The sequence below is a fragment of the Nicotiana tabacum genome, chromosome 20 (assembly GCF_000715075.1).
Source record: "Nicotiana tabacum cultivar K326 chromosome 20, ASM71507v2, whole genome shotgun sequence".
Classification (NCBI taxonomy): Eukaryota; Viridiplantae; Streptophyta; class Magnoliopsida; order Solanales; family Solanaceae; genus Nicotiana; species Nicotiana tabacum.
In genome coordinates this window covers 25,869,282-25,885,766 of record NC_134099.1, presented here as the reverse complement: position 1 = coordinate 25,885,766, position 16,485 = coordinate 25,869,282, and positions in this window count along the sequence as shown.

Sequence of the window (16,485 nt, the reverse complement as noted above, 5' to 3'; positions counted from 1 at the left end):
ATATCTAGTATATTTAACATATTCTAACTACAGATGATTCTTTGATGTACATGACAAATAAATAAACAGTTAATCAAAGCAAGAACAAGATTAATATGGTAGAAGAAATTATATATTAATGTGATGGCTTTACTTAGCAAATAATTCACATTGGAAACCTTTCGTTGTCATTAAACACTAAACTCTTAAAGAACTGAATGTGTCAATCAATTAAGAGCTAAGGAGGGGACCCCACTTGAGGTCGATGCTCCCTTTGGATTTCTCGACACTTCAAAATTCCCAAGGGATTCGAGGCCCAGGGTAATGCTTTTTCCGGAGAGGGCATCCAACCTAGAGTCAAACTCTGCTCCCAAATACCCTTAAACATTAACGACTTGTTTTCCTTATGGGTTTAAGTGCTAATGAGGCCCTTCCAAAGCGAACTAAATACTAAAGAATTACCTACAAAAACATATATATTTTCCTCTTAACTGCATAAAAGTATACAAATTACTGTGAAACCTAACAAGGAAACACATATAAAGTAAACCTAGTGGGGGTTGACTTCAGAATACACATAGAATAAAGAAGTTTCATATCACACTGTTATAGGAATGAATCATTAAGGCACAACATATTCAAACAGGTATTAATGTTCATCACTTGGCAACTTAATGACATCAAGGCAGATTCAAACCAACAGTCATAGACAACATTTGTTATAGAGAGATTATCAAGGTCATGGGATTGAATTTGCATCATGATTAAACTCGCATCATGATTATGAACTCACAGATTTAAACATAGGATCCTTAATGTCTCAATAGGGTTATGTTTCTAACAGTATTAGCAAGTCATCATGTTGAAACAATATCAACAAATGGACTTTATAAGATTTAAGAGTCAGATTTAGTATTAGATTAACAGTAGGGAGAAGGACTGAGCATAATTCAAGACAGAACATGGTGTTATAGAGTTAAAGCAGGGATACTAGTAGCATTTATTCAACTACACATATGCAGGATGAATGAAATAGTGATCTCATATAAGCAGGGGAACTTTGCACATTAGAGAACCAATTATAGAATCAGATCAACATGTTAGTAAAGAAAGGATATGGAAAACATTGTGTCAAACAAGTTCAATTCAAACATAAGTTTAATTTAGCATATAAGTATGAAGTGATCATGCTTCAGTCCATAAATCTATTGACATCATGTCCAAATCCTATTTTTATGGAGGCTAGGTTAATGATAGATGCATGCAAACTTCACAAAAACTCAACAGTGGCTCAAAGAGATTTAGGATAGGGATGTATTGAACCAGTTTTGAATTACGCATGTATATGAAGATCTCAACTGATTATGAAACAAACAAACTTAGTTGTGCAGCAATTACTAGTTGACTTTATCCAAACAAAATCATGATTTACACTAAGAAGAGGAGAATAGTTTGACCTTAACAAAACATATATATATATATATATATATATAGCAAAGATTCATAAGAAGAAGACATCTTGCTGCAAAAAAGATAGTTTGTTATGCATACTACAATTGAGCATGATCATGAGAAAGTTACAGTGATAGCTCAGATATCATTCTCAGAGTTAACAAGTACAGATACAGAGAAGAAAAACATCTAGACACTCAAATTCTTTCAACTTAGTTAAATGATATGGACATATTGTATATCAGTTAAGATTACCAAATAATGAACCTGATCATAAACAAACAAGATGCAGTAAATAATATGCAGAAGTGAATATCATAACATTATCATTGGTGAAAGGAAAATATAAACATGATTGGTTTAACAATGACAGTAATCAAACAGAGTGAGGAATATAGTGGTAACTCATAGGCCATTTAACAAATACAGGCAAACAAGAAAGTATTTAGACATTGTAAGTTCAAACTTAAGGTTAAGAAGCAGGAGAAGATAAATCATTTTAGTCATATTCTCAGGTACTAAACTCAACTTCAAAGTTCATAAAATTACATAGGTGTAACGAGAGAGAGAGAGAGAGAGAGAGAGAGAGAGAGAGAGAGAGAGAGAGAGAGAGAGAGATAAGCATTAAGAGTTAATAAAATTATGAAGTTCATACTGAACATAAACACATAAGAGCTTAGACATGGAGACTGTTAGAAAATTCAGGATAGAGATCAACAGGTATCATTTATGACTTAATCGATTATTCCTTAAGGAATCATAACAGAACAGGATAATCATAAGAAATTGTTAAATTAACAAATCATAAATATCAACATGTTGACCACACATAGAATATTTATAATCTACAGAACTTAACCTGACATATCTAATCATTCAAAGAGATGAACAAAAGAAAAGAGAGAGAAAGATGATGACCTTCTTAAGGTCAGCAGACCAAGCGAATTCTTTTGTTGCTCAAAGATCCCAGAAACCTTCAAGCTTGAACCAGCAAAGAAACTATGCAAAATAGAGGAAGACAGTAAGAAAAGCTAAGACCTTAAACCCTAATGTAATAAGTGTTTTTGTGCTTAGTGTGTTCAGGTTTAGGTTCTCTTTTTGATGTGTCTGTCAGGTGATAGCATTATAGGACCTATTTATAGTACCATTTAAGGCCTTAGAGTTTTAGATTTCATACTAAGATAATAGAGAATGAAGATGAGTTGATGATGTGAGCATAGTGGGGTAAAATCAGAGAGAATAGAGGGGAAAATTAGTGTTTGAGTTTACCTAAGTGGAGAGATATGAGACGTTGAACGTTGAAGCACAAGGAACCACCGGTCAAAACCCTAATACCCAGAGGTCATTGCATTTGACCTCTTGGTGTTGAATATTGATGATAAAGCCAGCTAATATCTCATGCTTGTTTTGATTTGAAAGGACAAAAGAAGAAATTAGGTGAATTTGAAGTTTCACCTTTTGTTCTGATTACTTCAATTAGAGTTTTGAAATCGAATAGTGAAAATGGAAAGAACGAGGGACAAGAGTGCATGAACAAAAGGAACAACCATGCATGCCATGGATTTGAAAGGTCAATAGCGATTTGAAGTTTCATCTCTGAGATTAGGGTTCGAATGTTGGGAGATTTGATTTTTGGTAATGAAATAGGCAAAAATTCAGCGAAAATCTTGGATATGGGAGACAAACAAGATGATTTGAGGTTGATTTCATGACCTTGCACTAATTTTGTGCAAGGTTTGTTGATTGATGGCATTAGGGTAGATGAGAGAAAAGAGAGAAGAAGGGGAAAGAAGGGCGGCTGGGTGAGTAGGAAATGATTTAGGGTTTCTGAGGTATTGGGCGTCTCTAAGTTTAAGGTCAAGGGAAGGGATCTGGGCTGTTGGATCGTTTGATCAACGGCCCTGATAAATTGGGTATTACACATTTTGGAAAATCAGTCCCGAAAAATTACGGGGACCGTTCGATCTGTGTGATCCAATGGCTGAGATAATTTCTGATAGTGGGTAGATATTAAATGAAAAATAAGGATAATTTGTGACCATTGATAATTTGAATCAACGGCTCAGGTTGCTTGTGTTTGTTTTGTAAGTGGGATTAGCGGGTGACGTGGTGTGCTCTCATTGGTTCAATAAGAATGGCATGGATTACCAAGTTAGAAAGGGATGGGGTGTTTGGACTGGGTTAATTCCGACTTTGGCCTGGTACTTGGGTTGGTTTTAATTTAGGGAATAGCCGCTTCATTTTTAATAAAGGAATTGCAATTGTAGCCTTTCAGTTTTAACCCTTTTAAAATTAATTAAAATAACAATTCTAATAAAATGTGGTAGAATTATAATTACTATATATTGCTAATTATTTTAATTAATTATCTATAAATGGCACGAATACCGGAAAATGAATCTGCTCAAAGCAGTCGATCTTCCCGTGAGACTTTGAAACGCTTTTACGATTGATAGTTGGTTCGGGATGTCTCTGATGGCTTTGATTTTATCGGGGTTAACCTCAATCCCTCTTTGTGACACCAGCAATCCTAGGAACTTGCCGGAGAAGACCCCGAACGCATACTTCTCTGGGTTAAGCTTCATGTTATGCTTCCTTAGGATGTCAAAAGTTTCTTGCAAGTGTTCAAGATGATCACCTGCGATCAAAGACTTAACAAGCATATTGTCTATATAAACTTTCATGGTTTTCCATATCTGTTTTTCAACCATTTTGTTTACGAGCCACTGATAAGTGGCTCCGGCATTCTTTAGCCCGAAGGGCATCACATTATAGCAATATGTGTAGAACTTTGTTATGAACAAAGTTTTTTTCCTGATCTTTCAGGTTCGTCTTAATTTGGTTGTACCCGAAATAAGCATGGAGGAAACTCATTAACTCATGCCCGGCCATTGCATCGATCATTTGATCAATGTTTGACAATAGGAACGAGTCCTTTGGACACGCCTTATTTAAGTCCTTATAGTTTACACGCATGTGAAATTTATTATTCTTCTTTGGAACTACTACTACGTTAGTTAGCCAATCTGGATACTTTACCTCTCGGATTGAAGCGATATCAAGTAGGCGAGTTACCTATTCTTTGACAAATTTGTTTTTGGCCTCGGTAATAGGTCATTTTTTCTGTCTTACCGAGGGATGCTGGGATCCAAGCTCAGCTTATGTACGGCCACTTCCGACGGTATATCTGTCATATCCGCATGCGACTATGCAAAGCAATCGACATTAAATTTAAGAAATTCAATAAATCCAGACCTTAGTTCCGGGTGCAGTCCCGTCCCCAAGTAGAATTTACTCTTTAAGAACTTTTCGAATAATGCGACTTGCTCAAGCTCTTCCACCGTGGATTTTGTTGCATCCGTCTCTTCTGGTACCTGTAAATACCTTGGCACCTAGTATGATTCCGACACCTCTTCCCTCTGGTTGGCTTCGCTTGACTCAGGAGCAGGCGCCGGTTCCTGTAACTGCTATGTCGCATGCTCTTTCCCTTTGCTACTGGAGACCTAAATTGCATTCATCTCCCTTGCCGCCGGTTGGTCACCTCTTATTTGTTTAATTCCTTCGGAAGTCGAGAATTTCAGCAACTTGTGATATGTTGACGGCAAGACCTTCATCTTGTGCATCCATGGTCTTCCCAGGATAATATTGTAGCATATATCACCATCCTCCACCTCGAAAAGGGTCGTCTTCATCACCCCTTCGGCATGCATGGGCAGCATGATCTCTCCTCGAGTTGTCACGCTTACTAGTTAAACTCGGCAAGGAGTTTTATGGACAGAATAATGCTTTTGGTGAGCTTGGCTTGCTCCAACACTCTCCATTTTATAATATTGGCCGAACTCCCTAGAATCACCAGAACACGTTTAATTTAAAATCTAATACATTTAGTGATATTACCAATGCATCGTTGTGCGGTAGCAACAATCCATCTGTGTCCTCTTCCGTGAAAGTGATGTCGTCTTTAGTGACTTCCCCGAGTCTCTTGATGTGGGTTACTGATACCTTCATCTTTTTTGCCGCTGAGAAAGCAACCCCATTAATCTCATTCCCCCCGAAAAACATGTTGATCATCAGGCGCGGTGGATATTCTCCTGATTTTTTGGGCTTCGTGTTGTCACGATTGCGACTATAATTGTTTTTAGCCTGGTCACTTAAGAATTCCCTGAGGTGGCCATTTTTCAACAGTGTCGCCACTTCGTCGCACAGGTGTTGGTAGTCCCTAGTCCGGTGACCATTCGTCCCATGGTATTCGCACCAAACATAATGATCCCTTTGGCTGAGATCGGATCTCATTGGATTTGAAAACAGTGCTTCTTTAATGTTCCTCATAGCCGACACCAACTCTATTACTGATGTTGAAGTTATATTCTGAAAGTCTGGGGTAGGAAGAATCCCGAGAACCTGACGCTTCCTTGTCTTATAACGACCTGTTATTTTGGCGGCGATCAGTTCTTCTATCAGTGACGAACCTGTCCACCAACTGGAAACCTCTGCCGCATCCTTCGGCCTGTTTATAGGGCAAAAACTAGCTCTTTGAAGACCATAAATCTATGTCGAATACCAAGTTTGTCTAGACCCAAATCGAAGGAACGCGACGGGCACCCGGTGCTTAACTCAATCAAGTACTAACGTAACATATTCTTCTTATCATACTATCATGGGCAAATGGGCCAGAAGGGCCGTCATGAGATAACTGAAATAAAACATAAGGGGATATTATACATACGATGACCCAACATGATAATTTGTACAGTCAAAACATAGGCCGAAAATACCATACAAGTATCTATATACATGAAATATGTCTACAAGCCTCTAAGAGTACATAAACGTCATAAAGGACGGGCGACAGGGCCCCGCTTTACCAATCAGTATATGTCCAAATTATACTGACCAAATAGGTAACTCCGGAGCAAGTGGAGTGCACCAACACCTTTCATTGAGCTGATAGTCTCTTAGGAGGACTATCAACCTATCTATCGGGACCTTCGGTCATGAAACGCAACGTCCTCAGGCCCTTAACTGACGTCAAAAAATCGAGATGATCATCTTCAATTCTTATCTTCGACTCGTATCGGTTGTGAACATCCACCCAACTTGTCTCTTGGAACTCGGGCAAGCTTTCTTTCAATTTCTTGGAAGCATCGGAACTTCCCGGATTCAAACTCTTGGTGAATGCTTCAGCCGCCCATTCATCTGGAACGGTCGGGAGCAACATCCTTTCCTTCTGGAACTGGATTACAAATTCCCACAGCAACTTCGACTCTCCTTGTGCAATCCTAAATATATTAGCCTTTTGGGTCAGCACCTTTCTAGCCCCGGCATGGGCCTTAGTGAAAGATTTCGCGTGCATCTCGAATGAATCTATGGAATGCTCGGGTAAAAGCGAATACCACGTCAAGGCTCCCTTCATGGGAGTCTATCCAAATTTCTTTAGCAAAACTGATTCAATCTCGTGGGAACCAAATCGTTCCCCTTCACCGCCGTTATATAGGTGGTGATATGCTCCTGAGGATCTGAAGTCCCATCATATTTCGACACGTCTGGTATGTTAAATAGCTTCGGGATCAATTCTGGTGTCGCGCTTTATTTGTACGACAACTGAGTGTACTTCTTTGAGTATGGCCCTTTTAGCACTAGTGATGCGCCCGGGATTTGGTCCATACGGGCGTTCACTTACCTCATAAACCGTAAGAGTTCATTTTTGAAGGGATCGCTCTCGTTGTTATGTCCGGAATCATTTCTCCTGGCCCCATCGAAGCCGACCTCGCACCTCGGGTCTTGTTGTCGACCCTTTGCGTTGTTAGATTTGCAGGAGCAAGGAACTAGACCTCGTCCATTCGCGTTATTGGAAGCACCCAATAATTCCTGCTTCAGTTCCGTCATAACCTTATCCTGCCATGTGAGATGACCTAAAATGGCCTCATATTGCTCCTGCAACACCCTTACTGCTTCGATGACATGCTCAACATTATCAGGAACCGCCTCTCGAACATGTCAGGAGTACCGCCTGTCGTGGACCGGAGTGGCCTCATTCCCCTCACTATGGGTATCACTGATTGAATCATGCCGAGGCTGATTTCCTTGGGCCACGAGATTGTGTGTGTTGTTAACACCATTATCTACCCATTTTTATGATTTTTTTTGCTAAGAACAAATAATTAAACACATTAGTAAAATAGGCAAGGACCAACTTAATTATACAACTGTCTAAGCCCCACGGTGGGGGCCAAATTGTTTACTCGTAAAGCGGTACAGTTGAAATTATACGTAGTTTATAGCCAAGTGAATTAATTTGATCCTGAAATAATAGATGAATTAGATAAAAATATGATACTTAGCCTTGAGATGGAGATAAAATAACATAAATAGTAGTTCCAGGAGCAGGGCTTCCGGGCACAATAACAACGATATCAATAAACAAGAAGATAAAAATTATATTGAGCTTTGACTAGAATGTAGCGTGTATTTGCCAAAAAATATGTTCCCCTCACAATGATAATAGAGCTCATTATTTATAGCTGCACCTAGGGAACAAGGTCCTGGGGTCAAGCCCTCTTTAATGTCAATTATGATGGCCATTGAAGAATGTCTAACGGCAGGTAGTGAATGTCATATTCCTTGTAACGGGTTGTGTACGTAATGCTATAGAATATTCCTCATTAAATATTACCGGATGGCGGGTATTTATTTCATCTTTGTGAGTATAATTCTCTCCGATAACAGATGAGATTATTATCTTCGAATTCAACTATCTTCTGTCTTCGACTCCACGTATCATTTCCTCGTGCAGTCATTTAATATAAACATATTTTACTCTATACATGCATAAATACCTCTTATACTTGTCCGATTTTTCTAACTGTACACTTAAACTTTGTCAATGTCTTATTATCGATCTTTGTAGATTTCATCCAAATATCTTATCCGAATAATATGGGATAATACATAAATACCTCTCATACTCATCTCATTTTTCTAACTGCACACTTAAATTTCACGATGATCTTATCATATTACCTCTAATTGTTCCAAATGGAACAAGTATGAGGAGATATTTTTATGTATGGTAACATCGTTGAAATGCACAAACTCGGTACATACAACCGACACTCGTTAAAAATGGTCCACTTGCCAATTAGGTGAGACACAAGGCATCCTGTAATAAACTTATAACAGAATTTTCTTTTAATGAGCCTCTAACTATTGATTCAAGATCACCATCAAATGATAAATTGGTTATTAATTGTACTATATGTTGTTATCATGATGAAAGCAACCCGCCCAAAAACAAAAAAATATCAGAAAGAAAAACTTGTTAGTATAATGGTAAGATGATCTCAAAGGGGAAAATGAGAACATGTAAGTTCTAATTGTCACAAGTGTTAATGATGCATATGTATTACCAAACCTTAATCAGTGGCTAATCTATTGTATAGACTAAATTCAAACATTAACCAATTTAAAATTCTGAATCCGTCTTTGTATACGAAATATGTTGGGACTACACTAAATGAAATATCTTTGACATAATAAAGAACATGATTAGATAGTCATGAGTCAAATAAAATGTTGTTGAAGCGAGAGGAGAAAAACACAACTCTTTTGTGTTTTGAAATTCAAATTGTTATGCTCGATTAAAAGTTATTCCTTACACCAACGAGCAGAGACGAACCTATCCTTTGGATAAGGGTTATCGGCCCTCGATAATTTCGAAAAAAATATATTTTTATATGTGTATATATATTAAATAACAGGTATATATTTTTATTGACACCTTACAATTCAAATTTTAGGCAGTTGTATTGGTCGATTTTTGGGCATAACTTGACTTTTAGTGTGATGTCTGAATTTGATTCCGATTTTAGCATTTGCTCAAAGTTTTATTCAACTGTTGGTGCCCTCACAACTTTTAAATCTTGGATCCACCTCAACTCAATAAAGGTTGTGATAATTTACTAAATAATTCTTCATTCTTAACCAAAGGTCTTGGGTTCAAGTCATGAATATAGAGTCGCTTTTGTTAGAGTGGTATACCCCCCAAATATCATTTTTTTAACACAAATTCAAATTTCAGGCTCCAATACAAGTATTGAACATTCAGTGGACAAATAATTTATTCCTAATACATAGACTTTGAGCAATTAAAGGGTGGGAAATTAGGTTCACTTACCACGTGCATGGCATATAGTGATGGCCATAATGGCCCCTCTTTGGTGCCTGTGAATTCATCATTTTAGGTCATAAGCACATGGCCAATTAGTTGTACTTTGTACCATCTCACATCCTTTTATTGGAAAGCTTTTGATGATGTTTTCTTTAATTAGATCAACATTATTTTTTGGATCTTGTACTCTCTCATAATTATTGTCGTTGTATATATAACCTTAAAATCAAGGGAACAAATCCAGGTTGTCTTCGCTATTAAGGGCTAATTAATCCCTTCATGTGGTGTTTCAGATAGTAATATAGTTCACAGATCCATAAATTTTGAGTAAATTATTAGTTCATGTAGGGCTCCTCCTTTGAATCACAGACATGAATGTACAAATTTGGTTTTGTATTTTATGTATCTGGAATCCTTTATTTTCACTTAACAAAAGGTACTGTAGAAAAGTCCAATTGTCCAACTGAATAATTGGTTGAACTCCTTATAATACTATTTAAATTATGACGTCTTAACAAATAAATTAGATGGTTCAAGACGAAACCCGAATGGTTAAACAATTACTCCATTAGTTTCAAATTAGACGAGGTGCTATCTTCTTTTGTCTGTTTTAAAATAAATAATACATTTTTAAATTTGAAAATAATTCAACTTTAAACTCTTCATTTTACTCAATTTACCCTTAATGAGAAGCTTTTATAACTACACAAATGTCATGGTCCCACAAAGCTTTTACCTCTTAACTTTTTAAGACCACAAATTTCAAAAAAAAAAATTCTTAAACTCCGTGCCGAGTCAAATACTTCATCTAAATTAAAACGAAGGGAATATATTTTTGGAGTCCCGACCACACGAATCCAGAATTTTTACTAAACAAAATTAAAATATAAAAAAGTAAATACAAGAAAAATTAAGGGGAATCAACTTACAACATATGTAGAGGGGGACATCCTATGGGATAATGGGCCACCGACACACAAAAACTTAAGCAAAAAAATCCATGTATACTTACAAAAGTTTTCAAGAATAGTCAGATATTAGTATAGACCCAGTCCTCGTACCAATTTTATGAACATTGATAAATTTATATTGAATATCATGGTACCCTGACTACCGAATGGAGTATATATTCATATATATTTTTTCGCTTAGCTACATCGTAAAGAGGCAACTGGCCTCAATTAATCTGAATTCGCACTGCATAAATCTTTTTTTTTTTTAAAAAGTGCTCCTTAGCAAAAATGTTTCCATTCAAACCATTTTTCCAAGAGAAGAGCAATGAAAGAATAGTCGGTACATGATATAGACATATGGTAGTTGAAAGCCCTATGAACAAAACGATAGTTTAAATGATGAATTGTTTCTATGGACTAACTTCTAACAAATGGTAATGGCTTTCTGGCCACTTAAACTTGTAGGGTTTTTGAAAGTCGATACACGAACTTTGGATTTTCCTATTTGAACACTCCAACTTGACAAAATGGGTAATAATAAACATATTTGACCGTTGACCATGCCTATGTGGAAGCACTACAGCTGACATGGCTAAACTGTGTGCAAATCACGCTCCCAAGACGCGTAAATAGTATTGTTTTTACTTAAAAAAATTAGAATTAGAATTAGAATAAAATATAAATAAAAAAGAAAAATGAAAAAGAAAAAAAAAGACTTTTCCAATTTTTTCATCTTCCCAGGTGTCCACCATGGATTAAGTGATGCTATCATATGAGTAAGTGATGCTACGAACTTCACCAGACCATGCCGGAGCATGTAAGTTCAGAATCCTAGTGAAAGAGGTTAAGTAGAACTAGAGGGTGCATTGACATTTGGTGGTGATGGTTGATTTCTTGAATGGATTGAGCTGAATCCTTGCATAGAGGATCCATGAGTGTAGTAGAAGGGATTCCAATTGGAAATTGATCTCTAATTGGCCCAGAATTGATAGGGGCATTTCGTCGAACACCTTGCTCTACCGGACTGCCTGAGCTTTTGGATTGTAAAATTGGAGGAATTGGTTGGTACCCATATGAAATTGAAAGTGTAGGAGCATTCTCCTCATCAAGGGGAACATTTTGGTACCTTTCTTTTCCAATTTGGATACCTAGAACACCTTGTGCGTTCATTTTTGCCTCGTCGGAGTTCTGCTGCTCGTCGGACGGGACGATTCCCACGGTGGAATTGTCGAACTATGTTTCAAACGTTTTTTTTTCCTTTTTGTATTTGTAACTTTTTTTTCCTGATTTTGTATTTAAAAATGGGACCCACAAATAACACATGGCAAGTAATAAATAGCTTAGCATGATGTGTTGTACATGCCAGTGCAATTGATATACACGCTCTGATGGATGTGTTTATTATTACTCATTTTGTCAAGTTGGAGTGTTCAAATAGAAAAATATAAAGTTCGTGTATTGGCTTTCAAAAGCCCTACAAGTTTAAGTGGCCACGAAGTCATTACGCCTTTTTTTCCCCTTGTTTCCGATTAGAGGCGAAACTAGAATTTAAAGTTTACGGATTCATGATTCTAGATTTTTAAGTTACTGGGTTCTAAATTAATAATTTGTACATATTCGATGCATTTTTTAAAATAAATATAAAGTTTGATTCAAAGCTGCTGGATTTGGTCGAACCCGTAACCGAAAGGCTAACTCCCCTGCTGCTCTAATCATGTGTCATATGGTAGATCATTTTATGCAACATTTGATTTTCTTGAAATATTGATAAAAGCTTTTTCTTTCTAAATTTCTGCCTTTTCTTTTTCTAATTTTGGTGGAAGTTGAGAACAGCCTTCCAGTCCCATCAGGGACATTCGATAAAATTAGAACGATACAGAAAACAACCTTCCACGACCCACGTATATAATTTGCCGTTGGATCTATATTTATTTTGACAAAAGAAGCAAAGAGTGCATGAACCAACGTATCTAGACACATAAATGAAACTAATTTCACTCTCAATGCACTTCCCAATTATAATTTTTTTTAATAAATCTTGATTAATAGCACCTGTCCCCAAATAATTCACGCTCGTCTCCTAAACAAGAAAATAATAAAATATAACACGAAAAACCACTTAAAGAAGAAAAAATAAATAAGTGACCCGTCATGGCAAAGTGGTCATTCGATATATTTAATTCGCTAATACTACTAACATGCACTTGTTTACATGTGACATTAAAACAATTAGGTCAAATAAGAAAAATAAAATGAAAATTATATATAAGTTCTATGACCGACAGATTACAAAGATCATTTCTCATTATTTATATACATGTCATGAAATCTTAACTTGCCAATATAGAACTATTAAATCTTTTTTTTAATTACCATATTGATGCCTAATTGGTAGCTAATAAAGTTAGTAAAACGACTAGATAATATATCGATACTTTCGAGGTTTTAGGACTAATAGTTTGATTTACTTGGAAGTAGAGTAAACTTAAATTTACATTCAGAGTCAGGATTTAAAAATTATGGATTCTAAATTTTCGATCGAATTGGTTACTCGTCTTTATTTAATGAATTTATAATTTAATATTTATAAATATTTAATAAATTCTAATACAATTATATAATTTAAACAAAAGTTATTGGGTTAATCCGAATCCATACTTCATGCTGTACTTCCACCCTGCGTACTCGTACTTATTACGTGGGTAAGAATTTATTTTTGCATTATTTTATCGAAAGAAAGCTTTACCCACGCATTAACCTAATTAAAAATTATAAAAACAATTGGAGTTGTTAGATCGATGTTTAGAACTCATCGGAAAGCGCTTCGATGTAGTCAAATAGTTCCTCTGATTATTTTATTATTAATTATAAGATTTCATTGGATGGCTTCAAAGTTATTTTTCTTTTCCTAAATTTATACATTAAATTACAACTCTTTTGTTGCTCCAAAGTTTTTTTGGCACTTTATGATTGGCTTTGATTCAATCACCTGTTTTTTTAGTATATAAATTTCGGTACATGCTTCAAAGTTTAAGCAACTACTACAATTTTCATGACTCTCGAGACCTTTGTTTTTTTGGTGTTCGGTATTTATATATTAGCGTCTTAAACTAATCTGATTTATCGCGTAAAGTCATTTTTAGGGAGAAACATTTTTTATTATAATATTGATATTTATTTATTCTATAGGTAAGTACATAATATAAATTAAAAAGAAAAAATCCATAATATTGAAAAGTTAAAATAATAAAAGAATATAAATTTTTATAATTTAGAGGGTAAAATATGTATTTGATAATCCAAAATTTGGAAAACCTAGTTGAGTGACCTTCTGAATACAATAGACAGAGTTCAGTGACTTGTTGTTACAAATAGTAACTTTAAGAGATAATTTAAAAAAGTTAAGTGATCATTTAAGTAATTGACTCTCAAATGAGTCAAACAAGCTTCCCTTATCTCTTATTTAGAAAATGAAATTCCTCAGAAAAGAAAAATTAGAATTAGAAATTAGAATAAAGAGCTTCATATGCTTGTAGCAATATAATATCTCTACCTCTGTAATTGATTTTCCTCTGTCGGTCGCATGTTTCTATAAATGCAACGGTTTGGTCAAGCTTCTAAAATTTACTTATTTTGAGAAATAACTTTTTTTAAAGTATTTTTTTGAGAAATATTTTTGGTAAAAATCAATTGTGTTTGGCTAATCAATTTGAAAAATATTTTTGAGCAGCAATTAATATTTTGCCAAGCTTTTAAAAAGCATTTCTAAATGTATTTTTTTCAAAAGTGATTTTTAAAAAGTGTTTATGGGAGAAACTATTTTTTCCTACTTCTCAGAAAATGCTTCTGCTTTTACTCAAAAGTACTTTTTTCATCTTCAAAAAACTTGGCCAAACATCATAATTTTGGGGAAAAATACTTTTGATAAAAAATGCACTTTTGGCCAATAAAAAAGTTTGGCCAAACCAACTATAAATATTTGGAGTCAGCTATCTAAAAACAAAATCAAAATAGAGAAAGTTATTTCTTTAGTTTCTCATCTAAGGTCTGACATGTGCATTTTGGTATAATTAATCCGGATGTGTAACATTCATTAAAGAGATTGTTATTATTCATTAAAGAGTTTTCTTTAGTTTCTTGTTGTTGTATTAACAACAACATCCTTAATGATTTAACAAAAATCGTTATTATTTTCACGAAAGTCATTAAATGCGCAACCATCTAAACAACTGAAATGAAGGTCAATGTCGATTTATTTTTTTGATAAGAATGACAGCGGGATTTTTATAGCCTTTTTGCCCAAGCTTTTTTTTGGGCCAAAAGCGCTTTTTTTAGCCAAAAGCACTTTCGGCAAAAAATAAGGTGTTTGGCCAAGCTTTTGAAATGATAAAAAGTGTTTTAAGGAGAAGCAGAAAAAAGTAGTTGCTCTCCAAAAATACTTTTCTGAGAAGTATTTTTTGAGAAAAATACACGTAGAAGCAGTTTTCAAAAGCTTGGCCAAACACTAATTACTGCTCAAAAGTGATTTTCTAATTAATTAGTCAAACACAAATTACTTCTCACCAAAAATATTTTTTTTAAAAATACTTTTGAGAAAAATATTTCTCAAAATAAACTGATTTTAGAAGGTTTGCCAAACAGGCTATTATTCTTTCTATTTTACTTTATTAAAGAAATAATTGATGTATATTTTCCTTTAGAATTTTATCTTTGACTTATTTTGTAGATACTTTTTTTAAAGATAGAAGGAAAAATAAGAAGAAGAAAAAACTACAACGAGGAGAATCAAACGTTCACCAATAAAGTAAAAATTTCAAAAAGCCAACTAACGATACTATTAAAATTTTACTATAAGTACCGCCCGTAGGCTGATTCATAATTTAAATTTTATGGATTATATAATTTTAATATTTTTGGCATTAAACTCATTATATTTATAAAGTTATGGGTTTATATCTGTTATTTTGGTAAATTTAATAAATTTTTACTTATAAATTATTTTTCACGTCGAAAATTATGAGTTCAATTGAACTCATTACTTTAATACTACATCCGCCACTGTCCGAACTCGTGGTCTTCGGGGATATACACGTGTCTCACCAAATCACCAATTGAGCTAACGTCTCTTATCATTATCATGGATATTCACTAAATAGTTTTCTCATCACAAAAATTTATGATTTAATTTATTTGTCAATTCAACAATAATGAAATTATTGGTAGGTTTTATGGGGTCGAAGTTCAATTGCCCGGTCTTCAAGTTATAATAATTTTGCATGACCAAAGAAAAGATGAAATATTAAGAACGAGAATAGTTTTCCAACACAGCTTGAATATATGGTTGTTGACTTGAAAATTATTGAAGACTAAGTTTTTTTTGGGGTCATATTATTACTTTTTCTCTATTCAAAATGTTGAAATTCTAAGAATGAAGAATTCTTCTACTTTTCTTTGACATAACAAACAATATCCTAGTTAATTTAATATGTTCCTGCTACTTTTCTTGATGGTACATCATGCTTGACTAGGAAAATGTTAGTCCAATTTATATAGAACTATTACTCTCTCGGTTCTAATTTACGTAACGTAATTTGATTCAACACGTTAGAAAAAATAAAGGAAAAAAAAAGATTTTTTTGAGCTTGTGTTCTTAAATATACCATTTATTTCGTACATTTATCAAATTTTTAAAACTTGTAATTCTGAACATGTCATAACATTTGTATGATTATAAAAAAATACCACTTTTTTTATCGAACTAATAAGAAAATAACATCACGTAAATTGAAATGGAGTTAGTATTTTAGAAAGACAAATAATTTTTTGACCACATTTTTTTCATATAATTTAAGATTTAACTCATAACACATGCTTTATTTTGGGCTCGTTTGACCATAATTTTTTTTTTTACTTTTTTTCGAAATCAGTATTTGA